This window comes from Stenella coeruleoalba, assembly GCF_951394435.1.
Source record: "Stenella coeruleoalba genome assembly, chromosome: 12".
NCBI classification, from domain to species: Eukaryota; Metazoa; Chordata; class Mammalia; order Artiodactyla; family Delphinidae; genus Stenella; species Stenella coeruleoalba.
The window spans coordinates 41,938,813-41,952,774 of NC_137158.1; the positions used below are offsets into that span (position 1 = coordinate 41,938,813).

The 13,962-nt window shown below is 44.5% G+C and overlaps 1 protein-coding gene across 2 annotated transcripts in view; it reads right to left on the minus strand.

The window, feature by feature from the left end:
* METTL24 (methyltransferase like 24) overlaps window positions 1-9,909 on the minus strand; it is a 125,002-nt gene extending 115,093 nt beyond the window's left edge. The window contains exon 1 of one of the 2 annotated variants that reach the window (XM_079938838.1): window positions 9,863-9,909. The gene's annotated coding sequence lies outside the window, so the exon portion shown is untranslated. Of the gene's footprint in view, window positions 1-8,811; window positions 8,955-9,862 lie in introns of those variants that run through there. The other variant, XM_079938837.1, reaches the window with a different exon arrangement.
* Window positions 9,910-13,962: the final 4,053 nt, after the last annotated feature.

The window sequence follows — 13,962 nt, forward strand, 5'->3', positions numbered from 1 at the left end:
TGATAGACATCTTTGTAGCTAAATCTGATGAATCAGAGGTAGACTGAGAAAAAGAAAGAAGTCAAGGATGATTCCAAGGTTTTTCCTCAGTAACTAGAAGAATTAAGTTGCCATTAACTGAGAAGGGAAAGGCTCAAGTAAGAGTTGTTTGGGTGAAAAATCAAGGGTTTGATTTTTGTGGTCATGTTAAGTTTGGGAAACCATCCAAGTGGAGATGTCAAGTAGGCAGTTGGATTTAAAAGACTGGAATTCAGGGGTGCAGTGAAGCCTGGAAATATAAATTTGGATCATCAGCATATTGATGTTGGGAGTGAGGGAAGTAATATTTGAAGGCTTAGCTCTGGGGTTGATCAGTTTAAGGTCAAGAAGATGAGGCGGATCCAACAAAGGATTTGTAGATAGATAGGCAGAAAAGTAAGAATGTGGTGTCCCAGAAACCAAGTGAAGAAAGTATTTCTAGAAGTAAAAGACTGAGAGGTTTAATAAAATGTGGGCTGAAAACTGCCCATGAGATTTGATAACACCATGCTTTTTTATTACCTGTCTCTTCCAACTAGAACGTAAACTCCATGAGGTCAGGGACTTTGCTTTATTGCTATAATCTCAGTTCCTTGAACTGTACCTGGCATGTAGTATGTGCTCAATAAATAATTGTTGAATTGAAGAGTGAATCAAATCTGTATTAATAATTATGTTAAATTTTTAAGGGCAGAATTGATAAGTTAAAGCAAAACTGAAAGTCTTTCGATGTGAAGAGCTATTATTAATTTTTCAGTCCATCAAAAAAGACTGTATTAATGCCATTTAAAGCCCATCAAATACTCCTTTGTTATCAGTGGGAAACCTCAAAGGATAGCTTGAGCCAGCCTCTAAGATAAACTAATCAGTTTATTTTTAGTTCCCTCCTACTTCTCTCACTACACTTGAACCAACTTGATTTCCCCTCCAATGCCCATCTCAAGCTGCATCGTAGATGGGATTGTGTTCACTGAACTGTCAATTAGTTTCCTCCTCCCCACCCTAAGGATGTAGCTAAATATTAAGATGACTTCAACACGACTTAAGTCCCCATCAGAAGCATCCATGTTAAAGGAAGAACTCATCAAGATGAAAGCTTTCAAGACCTAGAAGAACAAAGTTATAATAGAATGACAGACACTGGAACTGCTATTTGGGGCTGGGAGCCCTCCCTAAAATCACACCACTGCCTAGTCTACAACCTAATAAAGCCGGCTTTGGGCTAGTCTTATGGAAAATGCTTGGAGGATATCTCCATTCCCCCGGCCTGCTTGGGAAAGAGCTCTTTCCTGCCTCTTTTGAATCCCCTAATGCTGTGTTCTCTCATTCTTGGTGTTTGTCTTACTCAAGCATTTGTGGACTTGCTTTATCCTTCCTCTACACAGGCTGTTTCTCAAGCATGGGATGGGGTCTTACTCACCTCTGCAACCCTGCAATGCCTTTTGTGGATACGGCCTCAATCAGACATCTAGAAGTGTTGACAAACAGCAGACATCACACCCAACCCCGCTGAAATCAGACCCAAGATAACACATTTCTTCCAGCAGATCCTGGTGCTCATCCACCCTAACCAATAAAGAATCATGCTCAAACCCGTGCTGGATGGCTCACAGGTAATATTTCCAACCTGGTTCCTTTCTTCCCCTCAAGGAACTTGGGAAGAATCAGGGAATGCTTCACATAAGCCACTGGGAAAAAAGAAAGATGTGGGTGTGGGGAGAGCAGTACATGGAATGGGTGAAAATTATGAGGGCTGATAGCTCTAGGCCTGGAAAGGAAGTTCATAAAAGACACATCACACACACACACACACACACACACACACACACACACACACACACTTTCCTGTATTCTGAAAACATATCTGAAGCATTGTTAGATAGGTTTATTTATAGACATCAACTCTCATGATGAGACAGACATTCCTGGATTTTATGACAATAAAGCTTAGGTTAAGAACGATCAAAACATTGCCTCTTGGGTTTCCCTGGTGGCGCAGTGGTTGAGAGTCTGCCTGCCGATGCAGGGGACACGGGTTTGTGCCCCGGTCCAGGAAGATCCCACATGCCGCGGAGCGGCTGGGCCCGTGAGCCATGGCCGCTGAGCCTGCGCGTCTGGAGCCTGTGCTCCGCAACAGGAGAGGCCACAACAGTGAGAGGCCCACGTACCGCAAAAAAAAAAAAAAAAAAAAAATTGCCTCTTTCATAGGACCAGGACCACCTACGGAGCATTTCCCCTCCCTCACCCTCAACTCATCTTATTAAGACACATGCCAGAAATAATCTCCCCACTACAGATCACTTTGAAGTCACAAACATTCCTGGTTGAAACTTTCCCAAAGTCAAGGGCTTAAGAAACCTTTTAAGGTCAGAAAAGATCACCAGGGAACTGACAGGATAAAGTGAAGCACAGCATGTCCAAAGGCAAACATCTCAGGGCTCTGTCATTTCAACTTAGCTTGTGAATATATTAAAAATCCTGGGATCAAAAGCCATTTTGCTTTTTCATCACATCACTGCTCTAGCCCTAGAGAGAGCAGAAGAACTATACTATTTTTAGATCATAATGGAGAGGCTCTCATACTTAAGTGTGTGTGAGAACCACCTGGGAGTTATTGAAAATGTAGGTTCACAAGCCCCACCTCCAGAGATTAAGTCAGAGGTGAGTCCCCAAAATCTTTCATTTAACAAGTTTCAGAAGGTCTGTGACCAAACTTTTAGAAGCCTTGACATGGACCCCAGCCATATTGATGGTTGAGGGGGATAAAGGGGTTGCAGAATGTAGGAAGCAGTTATTACAAGGTGTCCCATGTATCCATGGGTGCAAATGTTCTCCTTCAATCCTCTAAGTACAGTTACTAACAAACTTTCAGAAGTTAACAAGGGGTCCTCATATTCAAAAGTTCAGGGTCTCCCTTGGCAGCTACTCTATTCTTCCCTATGACACCTGACAGGAAGGTGAAGGGAGTACGAGAGGAGAATTTCCTTCCCTTATCTGCTCTGGGAATTTCTCAGAGATCTGGAATGAAAGGGGAAGGAGCTGGGGGCACCCACAGGAATATTGTATGGGCAGAGCTGCTCCTTGCTTACTCAAAGTAAGGCAGTAGCACCTGGAAATCTGCAAAGCCCTCGCTGAGATACAATGCCCTTCAGCTCACTAAAGGACCCCAGAGAGTTAAACAGAGATGGACTCAAGAAGGCAGGTAAAGGAAACAAAGTCAAAAGATCAGATGAAGCAGAAGACCCTAGTCTAAGCTTGGCTTCTCTGAAACTACTCACTAGCAGTGTAGCCCTGCACAAGTTACTTTACTTCTCTGTGCTCCAGTTTCCTCATCTATAAAACAGAGATAATACTAGTACCTTCCTCATTGGGTTGTTGTGATGATTAAATGAGTTAATGTATTTAAAGAACTTAATGTGCCTGGCCCACAGTAAGTGCTGTCATGTGTAATGTGTTATTGTCACTCACTGTAAGTCAGAAAGGACGTTTGTTTTAGTTTTGCTCTAGATTATATTCCTTTTGCCTTTAGGTTGGATTGTTTGGGGTTTGAGACTGGGTCTTGACTGGCATAAGAGGGGAAATGAAAACCACGCCTCTGTTTCTGGTGTTACCACCCAGCCCACAGTCTTTTTCTTTCAGAATCAACACATGCCAGGGTGTATCTTCCTAAGGTTTCCATTGTTTCTGGGAAAGCACCTTGATCCAATTTAACTAGCAAGTCTTTTCCTTCCCACTTTGACCTGCAGTATTCTAAACTATGTCCTTTCTTCCTTTTATTTCTGATTCCTATGGGTTTGGTGTGCCATAACCCACACCACTCTTCTCCCGTACCTTTCTTATTGTGTTTGCTTGCTCACTTTTACACTTTCTCTTTAAAGCATGCTCTTCATACTGGGCCAGCTCCATCACCTTTTCACCTGCCCCTCAGAACAGCCACAGCCTTGATCACTCGACTATGAGTTTGCATCATCAATCAGATACAAACCCCGTTGCAGAGAACACATCTCCCCACACTTCCTTCAGGAATGTTCACAGTGCAGAAGCCTGCTGAGAATTTCCAAAGAGCAGCTCTCTCCCAGAGGGGAGAAGAAGGCCAGGAACTACTATCCCGCCTCCCACCCACTCCACCCCACCCCCACCCCGTGACTTAGAGGATTGCTCAGAGAGGTAGACAAATGCTGTCTGAAAGAATGTTGCTGTTGCTAGGAGAGAACGAAGGAGAAATAGTTCCCGCCACAAAGGGCCTCCAGGAGAAAAGAAAAAACTGGATGACAGAGTGGGGATGAGTTTCTGTGTCTTGCTAATACTGTGGGTGTGTAGCTACCCTTAGCTGCTTCAACCGCAAAGTATGAGGTCACTGGAATGGGTTTTTAATAGCTGCAGTTCTTCTTTTAATGTCTTTGTGGGTTTACATACTATTGCCCCACATTGTTGACCTTTAATGTGGGAAAATAGTATGTAAAAACCAGGAAACAAATTCCCATTATTGCCATAACTTTGGCCCATCAGGTATCATAGCACTTAACTGTCTCTGCAGTGCTTGTTTACCAGTCTAAGTCCCACAGTAGATGCAGGGATGGGGACATGCATGGTGAATTATTCATTTTTGCCTCCCTGCTGTAACCAGTCTCTGGCATGGAGAGGAGCTCAGTAAAATGAGTGTATGAAGAACCCTGCAATGCTGGACTTCGTAAAAATGGACCCAACCTTCAGGCACCCCACATTCCAGCCAGGAACCCCGAATGGCTATACCCCAAACACCACTCTGCTTTCCTGCCTCTGGACCTTTTCTCGTACTAATTTGCCATGTCCTAGAGATGGGAAGGTCCTGGGCAGGTTTGGAAAGAAGCTAGCTGAATAGTTAGGTTTTCAGTTAATGGTAAATGAGGAGTTATTGATGGTTTTTGGGCAGAAGACACTGGTATGAATTCAAGGTAGAGCCTGATTTAGACCTTCATAGACCCTAAGAATGCAGATGGTGGCTCTCCCAAACCCCCATCTGTATACTTCAAAGTGAAAACAGTACCAATCAGTAAAACACAAAAGATCAGATACATTGACAATGAAAAAGTTTGATTCTACATCTTTTGAATGTAAAATTCTAAGTGCAAAAAGAGAACCCTTTTCTAGGTCTTTCTCTGCTTCTCCTTATCACCCAAGACTGAGATGGACCTCTTTTTTTACTTTAGATCATGCTCCCAGTAATGTATAGAATTTTATCAGTTTCGAACACAGAGATATAAGAAAATAAAGCAGTCATTGTCCAACTATACATTTCCTTCACACGAAATTAGATAATGGTGTAGCATAATTATTTCAGAACAAATCCTCTCACTTTTGCTGCAGCCTCACAGAATGCACTGAGAGTAACCTTAAAATACATCTCATGTATCTTTCTTGAAGCTCTTAAAGGCAACACTGGTGAAGTTTTAAGGAAATCTTGATTTTGTATATTTATTACATTAGATTAGAGCCTTCCCAAGTTTTGTGGACAATAATGAAAATAGTTTGCAAGTCACACAGTCGTATTCCAGCATTCAGTTTCAGCATAAAGGGGGAGCTAGTCAGCATTGGGCATCTATATGAACAATCAAATCCTTCATTTTGCCTAACTCTGCTTTAAAAGCAAAAGGGTGTTGTTTCACAAGGGTCTTTCACCCCTAAGCTTTTTTTTAACAGTGAAATTAAATATGAAAAGGAGATAGCTTAAGGTTTCATTGATAGGAAATTAAAATCAAAACTAAACTCACAGTCTATCTTTAAAACAGAGAAACACCCCTTTAACACAAAGGTCTGTATCCTGTTGACCACCAAGCTGTAATGTAATACAACAATTTCTATGTAGCCTGTTTCAAATCCTATGTTAAAGAGAAGTGGTTTCATTATCTTTCAGGCTTTAACATCCCAGGATAAATTGGCTGTTCGTCTATTATTCATCCGGTGTTGTTAGAAATTAAGTCTCTGTTACTGACAGTGGTAAAACTTAGTGGAGTAGATCAATAGAATTATTTCTACAGTAATAGAAGGTAGGAAGATAATGATGAGCCATGTCTTTTTTTTTTTTAATTCTGCCTTTCATTAGCAGTTCATACTCCAGTAAAGGCTTTTTGAGTTGCTGAATAAAAGACAACTCCTAAGGTTCAACAGCTTCATGTACCAGAGAAATTTTCTGTAGCCCTGAAACCTCTCTAAAACCTAGCAAAAAAATTAAAAAAGAAAGAAAAAGAAAAGCATATTCTGTGCACAGTCCACTCTCAGAACCAGAGGAAAGCCTTCATAATTAACACACTTATGAATCCATTACAGGTCAGTGCTAAACCCTGCATTACTACATTGAAGGCCACCAATAGCCGTAAGATCAGAACAGAAAGAAGAAAGGACACACTGAACAAGATGCTTCGGCAACAAGAAAGACAGCTCTGCTTTCAGAAGACTGACTGTTCGGACTGGTTTCACATTTTGGCCCCATGTGGTTTCTTTGGAAACTACTTGTCATGAAATTTTATGATCTGTTAAAAAAAAAAGTGTAAAAATATTTCTTACCTACCTCACAAGGATGTTGAAAAGATTAAAATTAGATAGTTGTGAAAGTGTTTCTAATTCTCCTAGGAAAGACTGGAGAAATGCTTTGTGGATAAACTTGTTCCTTGGAACTTTAAAATAGTCATAATGATCCCATCTCACAGCCTTCTCCCATTAAAAGCCCAGGATTCTGCTGACCAAGCAATCAGTAACCTTGCCTCTAAATAGCTCTTTAAAAATCATTCCACTTGGAGGCTTCCCTGGTGGTGCAGTTGGGGGCTTCCCTGGTGGCGCAGTGGTTAAAAATCTGCCTACCAATGCAAGGGACACGGGTTTGAGCCCTGGCCCAGGAAGATCCCACATGCCGCAGAGCAACTAAGCCCATGCGCCACAACTACTCAGCCTGCGCTCAAGAGCCTGCAAGCCACAACTACTGAGCCCACGTGCCACAACTACTGAAGCCCGCATGCCTAGAGCCTGTGCTCCACAACAAGAGAAGCCACTGCAATGAGAAGCCTGTGCACTGGAACGAAGAGTAGCCCCTGTTCACCGCAACTAGAGAAAGCCCTCGCACAGCAACGAAGACCCAACGCAGCCAAAAATAAAAAACAAACAAATAAATTAATTTTAAAAAAAATCATTCCACTTGAAGCCCAGAAGTATTTAATATGTGACTGACAAAAAGAAAAAAAGAATTGCACCACCCCCTCCAAACCCTTCCTGGATTAGTCAGAAGAGAAATTCCAGCAGCCCTGCCTTGTCTCGGAGTGGAAATACTCCCATTACCCACTCCCTTCCTTTTCTCTAAACACATTTTCCTTTGTCTACTTCCAAGTATAACAACTAGCAAATGCATTGCCCACTGTTTACACACCCTCTTCTCATCTGTCCATATCAGCATATACTATTCTCTCACTTAAGCTCTAATGGATAAAGGCATGACCACCCTCAGCAGATGTATCTTCAATACTTCCATGCTCTGCACACCAAGCCCTTAGGCAACAAACACTTGCAACTCCAGAAGAGACCTGATATATGTGGATTTCCCAAACATTTTCACCTTTTACTCCACAACCCTCCCCAGCTCTGATTCTACCTAATCAAAAGCAGCTCTCAGCTGAGACCAGCAACTTATTCACATAAGGTGTAAATCAATAATGTCTGCTTAAGGAGCTACACCTTCCTGAACATTTTTACTTTGGTTGCCTCTCCTTTTGACTATAACACAACTTCCCTCCCCATCCTTCATGTATATTCACTCCCACAACCTATCACCAGTGAACACAGCAGAGAGGAAATCTCACCACTGTTAAAAATCACTATATATAATAAGAGATGGTCCCACACGGGTGTGATGCACATAGTTTAGAGGAACAGTTTAGAGGAAGGGGAAAAAGACCTTAAATTAAAGAAATTTAATACTAAGAGTAGAGTTTCAGGCGAAATTTGAGGTCAATAAACTCAGGGAACAGAGGGGATCCCCCAAAGTCACTTGACTTGGGTGCTACCTAGTCTATCTACAGGCTAACCTAACCCTGGTCACAAGACTGCATGGTTCCAAGCACTGAGAACTGGGTGGTGGAGCGTATAGCTTCTCAGGCACCTGGCATGGTTATTATATAGCATTCAGTTGTAGACAACAGATTCTACTTGCAATGTAAGCAGAAAAGTATTTATTTCCAAGTATTATGTGGCTTCCTAAACCATGGAAAAGTAGAGGAATGGGTACTAACTGAGCTACCGAGAATGCCCAACTGCCTCTGCCATTTTGGGAAAAGCATTTGCCATTACTATCAGATGCAGCGGAACCAGGAAGTGGCTGATGTAGAACCGCGAAGCCTCTGCCATCATCTACTTCACTCAGTTTAAGTTTCCACACTTAACTCACTTTCAAATCCAAGGTTCATGCAAATACACAAGTCCAAAGGAATCTTAATCACATATGGAACCCTAGCTGTAAGACAGTCTAGGAAATGTAGGTCCGCCCCTCCACTCCCACCCTCGTGCTGCACGGCTTGCAGGATCTTATTTCTCTGACCAGGGATTGGACCCGGGCCCCGGCAGTGAAAGCGCCGAATCCTAATAACTGGACAGCCAGGGAATTCCCGAGGAAATGTAGTTTTTAACTTTCCAGACTCTACATCACAGAAAAGCGCATTATAAGGACATTAGAATAAATTTTGACCATTTCACGGAATCTGTCACTGGCAAAGCCCATTAACAATTCCCAGGAAATAAAAATAGAATATGGGTAATAAAATAAAGTCTAACCTTTTTTTTCCCCCTTTGTGCTCAGTCTAGTTTCACTTGCTCATAGCGTACGGTGCGCAGAGGCCTTGCACCCGGAACTTCTGACCCAAGTTCATAGCGTGAAACGTCTGCGCCCAACACCTCAGCTAAACAGGCTGCACACTCCACCTCAGCCCAAGATGGCGGCGGCCTGTGTGCAGAGACACTGCACCCGGCACTGGAGAACTCCGCCCCCTCCCCTCCCCGCTGACGCTGCCCGGAAGGCTATAAAGCAGCCCCGCCCACGGCCTGCGGGGAGAGCTTGTGCTCTAGAGTAGAGGTCCCGAGTCTTTTTGGCACCGGGGACTGGTTTCGTGGAAGACAATTTTTCCACAGACGGGGGGAGGGGGGGATAGTTCAGGCGGTAACGCCAGCGATGGGGGAGCGGCAGATGAAACTTCGCTAGCTCGCCCGCTGCTCACCTCCTGCTGTGCGGCCCGGTTCCTAACAGGCCTCGCCCGGTACCGGCCCTCGGCCTGGGGTTGGGGACCCCTGCTCTAGAATACAGGTTCGAATCTCTCCATTCTTTGATCCGAAAATAAGGCTTTCCTTTGCTTCAGAACAGAACTCAGTCTCATTCTATTGGCTCCAATGACAGCGGGCAGAAGGACCCATGCTGGGGCCTGACTCAAAAGGGCTGTTAACAAATCTACTACATTGTATTCCTGCCTAGTGAAGTTCCAATTAAACTGAAGACCAACCTTGAAGTATTAAAATACATTTCTTTTAACTATTTTCTGTGAAACGTTTTTTCAAGTGCTTTCCACTTTTCCCAGCCTCAAAAAAAAAAAAAGACTAAATGCAATTTATTTTTTGTCAACGACCCCAAATCATAACCATAAACATTAATTACTGTGCTGCAAATAGCACACACACATACACACAAACATATTCATAACAAAATAAAGAGGAATACTCATGATAATTACAGTCCTTGTTTCTGTTAACTGTTCACATGGTCATAGCTGGTATTTTTAACTACCTTCTTCCACTACCCAGTCTGTACTCCCTTTACCTTCAGCAAGCACCTCACCTGGTTGTGGTTCTTAACCTGCTGGGGTGACCCAAACCCTCGTTCCTGAAGAGTCTGTGCCGTTAGTAGCCCTGCCTGGATGGCGTTGTTGTCGTTTTCCATTGACCTTAATCACAGGGTGTGGTAATCATACCCTAAGGGATTTCCTGTACTTCACACATTCTTCCTTACGTCCATTGTGAAGCGTCCGATTTCCCCATCTTAGTCAGGACCAATCACCCCAGGCAACACCAAAATTCCTTTCTTTGTCTTGTTAATTCAGAGGCATGAGGGGCCCAAAGTGAGCAGGCAGCAGTCTTTACTCCCAGTTCAATGGAATCACTGTTGTATCTGCAGGTGGAAGCATTACCTCACGCTGGAACTAAGACCTCCCGGCTAGCAGAGCATAAGGTTGTGGGACCAGGAAGCAAATATTTTCCTCAGGGGTCACTAGGGGGTAATAATAAGTGGTGCCACTTCCATTTCCACCTCTTGATTCCTGGACCTGTTACTAACCTTTTAAGTCAGGCCCCAACAAGGGGTCCACCTGCCGGATGTCACTTGGGCCAGTAGAAGGAGACGCAGTTCAGTTCGAAGCAAAGGAAAGCTTTATTCTTTGGTGAAAGAACAGAGCAGCAGGATCTCCTGCTCTGGAGTCCACGCTCTCCTGACAGACTGTGGGCGGGGCAGCTTTATAGGGTTCGTGTCAGTGTCAGTGTCAGCCTCAGTCATCAGCTGGCGGGCGGTACAGCTGCGCTGCTCGTGGCTCCAAATTGCAGTGCCAGGCGCAGCCTCTCTGCACCCGTCCTGCTGCCGCCATCTTGAATTGAGGTGTTTTGCACACAGCCCCAGAAGTTGGGGTGTCAGGCACAGCGGTTCTGTGCTGGGAACTCTGATCCAACCTGTCAATTCCAAGGCCTCTGCACACGACACCCTATAGGTGAGTGAAACTAGACTTAGCACAAAAGAAGAGGTTAGACCGTATCACCTAGATTCCATCTTATTTTTTCCGGGGACCCGAGTGAGCTTTGCCGGTGACAAACCCTTGAATGCTGGCTGTCAGAGAAACAGCACCATACACTGGATGCTGATTCAGAGCATACACAGCCTTCGGGAGAACACAGCAGAGTCTTCAAAAGGCCTTTGCATCGTTCCATCAAACCAGCTGCTTCAGGGTGGTGGGGAGCATGGTAAGACCAGTGAGTTACATGAGCATGGACCCATTATCATACTTCTTTTGCTGTGAAGTGAGTTCCTTGATCAGAAGCAATGCTGTGTGGAACACCATGACAGGGGATAAAACATTCTGTAAGTCCACAGATGGTAGTTCTGGCAGAAGCATTGTGTGCAAATCCATTGCACACAATTGACAGCAAATTCATGTGTCCAGAGTAAGTGCTTATTCCAGTAAAAACAAAACATGACCCTTCCATGATGGAAGTGGTCCAGTGTAATCAACCTGCCACCAGGTGGCTGGCTGATCACCCCAGGCAGTGGTGCTACATCAGGGACTCAGTGTTGGTCTCTGCTGCTGGCAGTTTAGGCTCTCAGCAGTGGCCACAGTCAGGTTGGCCTTGGTGAGTGGAAGTTCATGTTGCTGAGCCCATGTATAACCTTCCTCCCTGCCACAAGGGCCACTTTGTTCATGTGGCTGGGGAAAGAGGTTGATTGATGTCACAGAACAGGTCATCCTATCAACTTGATTATTAAAATCCTCCTCTGTTGAGGTCACATAGGACACAAATATATTCATGTTTTTTCCCATTCAGAGAGTTCTATCCACATACCTCCTCCCCAAATATCCTTGTCCAGTTTTCCAATCATGTTCCTTCTTAGTCCCTGACCATCCAGCCAAACCACTGGCTACAGCTCATGAATTTGTATATAATCACATCTGGCCATTTCTCCTTCCAAGCAAAGTATACCATTAGGTGCACTGCCCGAAGTTGTGCCCACTGGGAGGATTTCACTTCACCACTGTCCTGCAGGGCTGTCCCAGGAAGGGGCTGTAGTGCTGCAATCGTCACTTTTTGGGTGGTGCCTACATATATTGTGCAGAACCATCTGTAAACCAGGTCTGAGTCTTCTCTTCCACTGATCATAGAGAACTCCCTCTGAGTTCACAGATGCAGCCTGGGAGAGAGAAGGCAGTGTTGCAGGAGTGGGGACCACGGGCATTTGGGCCACTTCTTCATGTAACTTACTTGTGTCTTCGGGGCCTGCTGGGATCCAACCACATACATACAGCTCCCATTTGATGATGGAGTGCTGCTGTGTATGCTCAGATTTATGGCTTGGTGGGTCAGATAACACCCAGTTTACGTTGGGCAGCTCAGGTCGTATGGTAGTTCAGTGGCCCACAGTCATTTGTTCAGTTTATACTAAGGCCTGGTAGCAGGTCAATAGCTGTTTCTCAAAAGAAGAGTAGTTATCTGCAGAGGATGGCAGAACTTTGCTCCAAAATCCTAAGGGCTTGTGCTGTGATTCACCTATAGGGGCTGCCAAAGGCTCCAAACAGCATCCCTATCAGCCACTGCCACTTCAAGTATCAATGGATCTGCTGGATCGTATGACCCACGTGACAGAGCAGCTTGCATGGCAGCCTGGACCTGTGGCAGAGCCTTCTCTTACTCTGGGCTTCTCTCAAAACTAACAGCTTTTTGAATCACTTGGCAAATGGGCCAGAGCAACACACACAGATGAGGAATATATTGCCTCCAAAATCCAAGAGACCCATTAGGCATTGTACCTCTAATTTTTTATAAGAAAGGCCAGATGCAACACTTACCCTTCACTTAGAAGGGATATCTTGACATGTCTCACGCCACTGGACCCCGAATTTTTGTCAGACTTATCTCACTCTCAGACATGTAAATGTCTTACCAGTAAATCTAGAGTAGTTGCTACTTCTTGATCACCAGGTCCAGTCAGCATAATGTCATCAATGTAGTGAACCAGTGTGATATGTTGTGGAAGGGAAAGGCAATCATGATCCCTGCAAACTAAATGATGACAGAGGATTGACATCAACTATGCCCCTGAGGTAGGACAGGGAAGGTGTATTACTGGCCTTACCAGATGAAAGTAATCTGCTTCTAGTAGACCTTATGGACAGAGATGGAGAAAAGGCATTTGTCAGTTCAATAGTTGTATACCAAGTGACAGGGAATGTGCTAGTTTTCTCAAGCAATGAAACCACATCAGGTACAGCATCTGCAATTGGTGGCACCATCTGGTTAAGCCTACGGTAATTACTGTCATTCTCCAAGATCCATCTGTCTTTTGCACAGGCCAAACAGGCAAGTTGCATGGGGATGTGGTGAGAACCACCACCTCTGCCTCTTTCAAGTCCTTGATGGTGACACTAATCTCTGCAATCCCTCCAGGAATGTGGTATTGCTTTTGGTTTACTATTTTCCTAGGTAGAGTCAATTCTAGTGTCTTCCACTTGACCTTTCCCACCATAATAGCTCTCACTCCACATAACAGCAAACCAACATGGGGATTCTGCCAGCTGCTGAGTACATCTGTTCCAATTATGCATTCCAGAACTGGGGGGATAATCACAGGATGGGTTTGGGGACCTACTGGGCCCACTGTGAGACAGACCTGAGCTAATACTCCATCGATCACCTCCATGAGCCCCTGCTCTGACTGGTCATTCACGTGATTATGGAGAAGGGAGATTACATCTCTCTTTTTGCTTTCTTGCCCCTCCATTCCGTTTATTCTCCACACAGCAACCGGAGTAATACCAGATCATGTCATTCCTTTGTTCTCAAGTCTCTGATAGCTTCCCATTGCACTTAGTACAAAATCCAAAATCTTTACTGTGGCTCCAAACCTGCAAGCTGAGGCATTCTGCAAACTGGAATCCCAGGAAGGCCAGTGGTGTCATTTTAAGGCCTGGGAGTCAGTGGTGTAAATTCCAGTCTCAGTCTGAAGGCCTAAGAGCCAGGAGCACGGAGGACAGAAGAAGACTGGTGTCCCAGCTCAAGCAGCCAGGTGGGGAGAAAGCAGTTCCTGCCTTCTACCTTTTTGTTCTACTCAGGCCCTCAGTGGATTGGATGAAGCCCACCCATACTGGGGAAGGCAATCTACTTTACTGAGTCTATGGATTC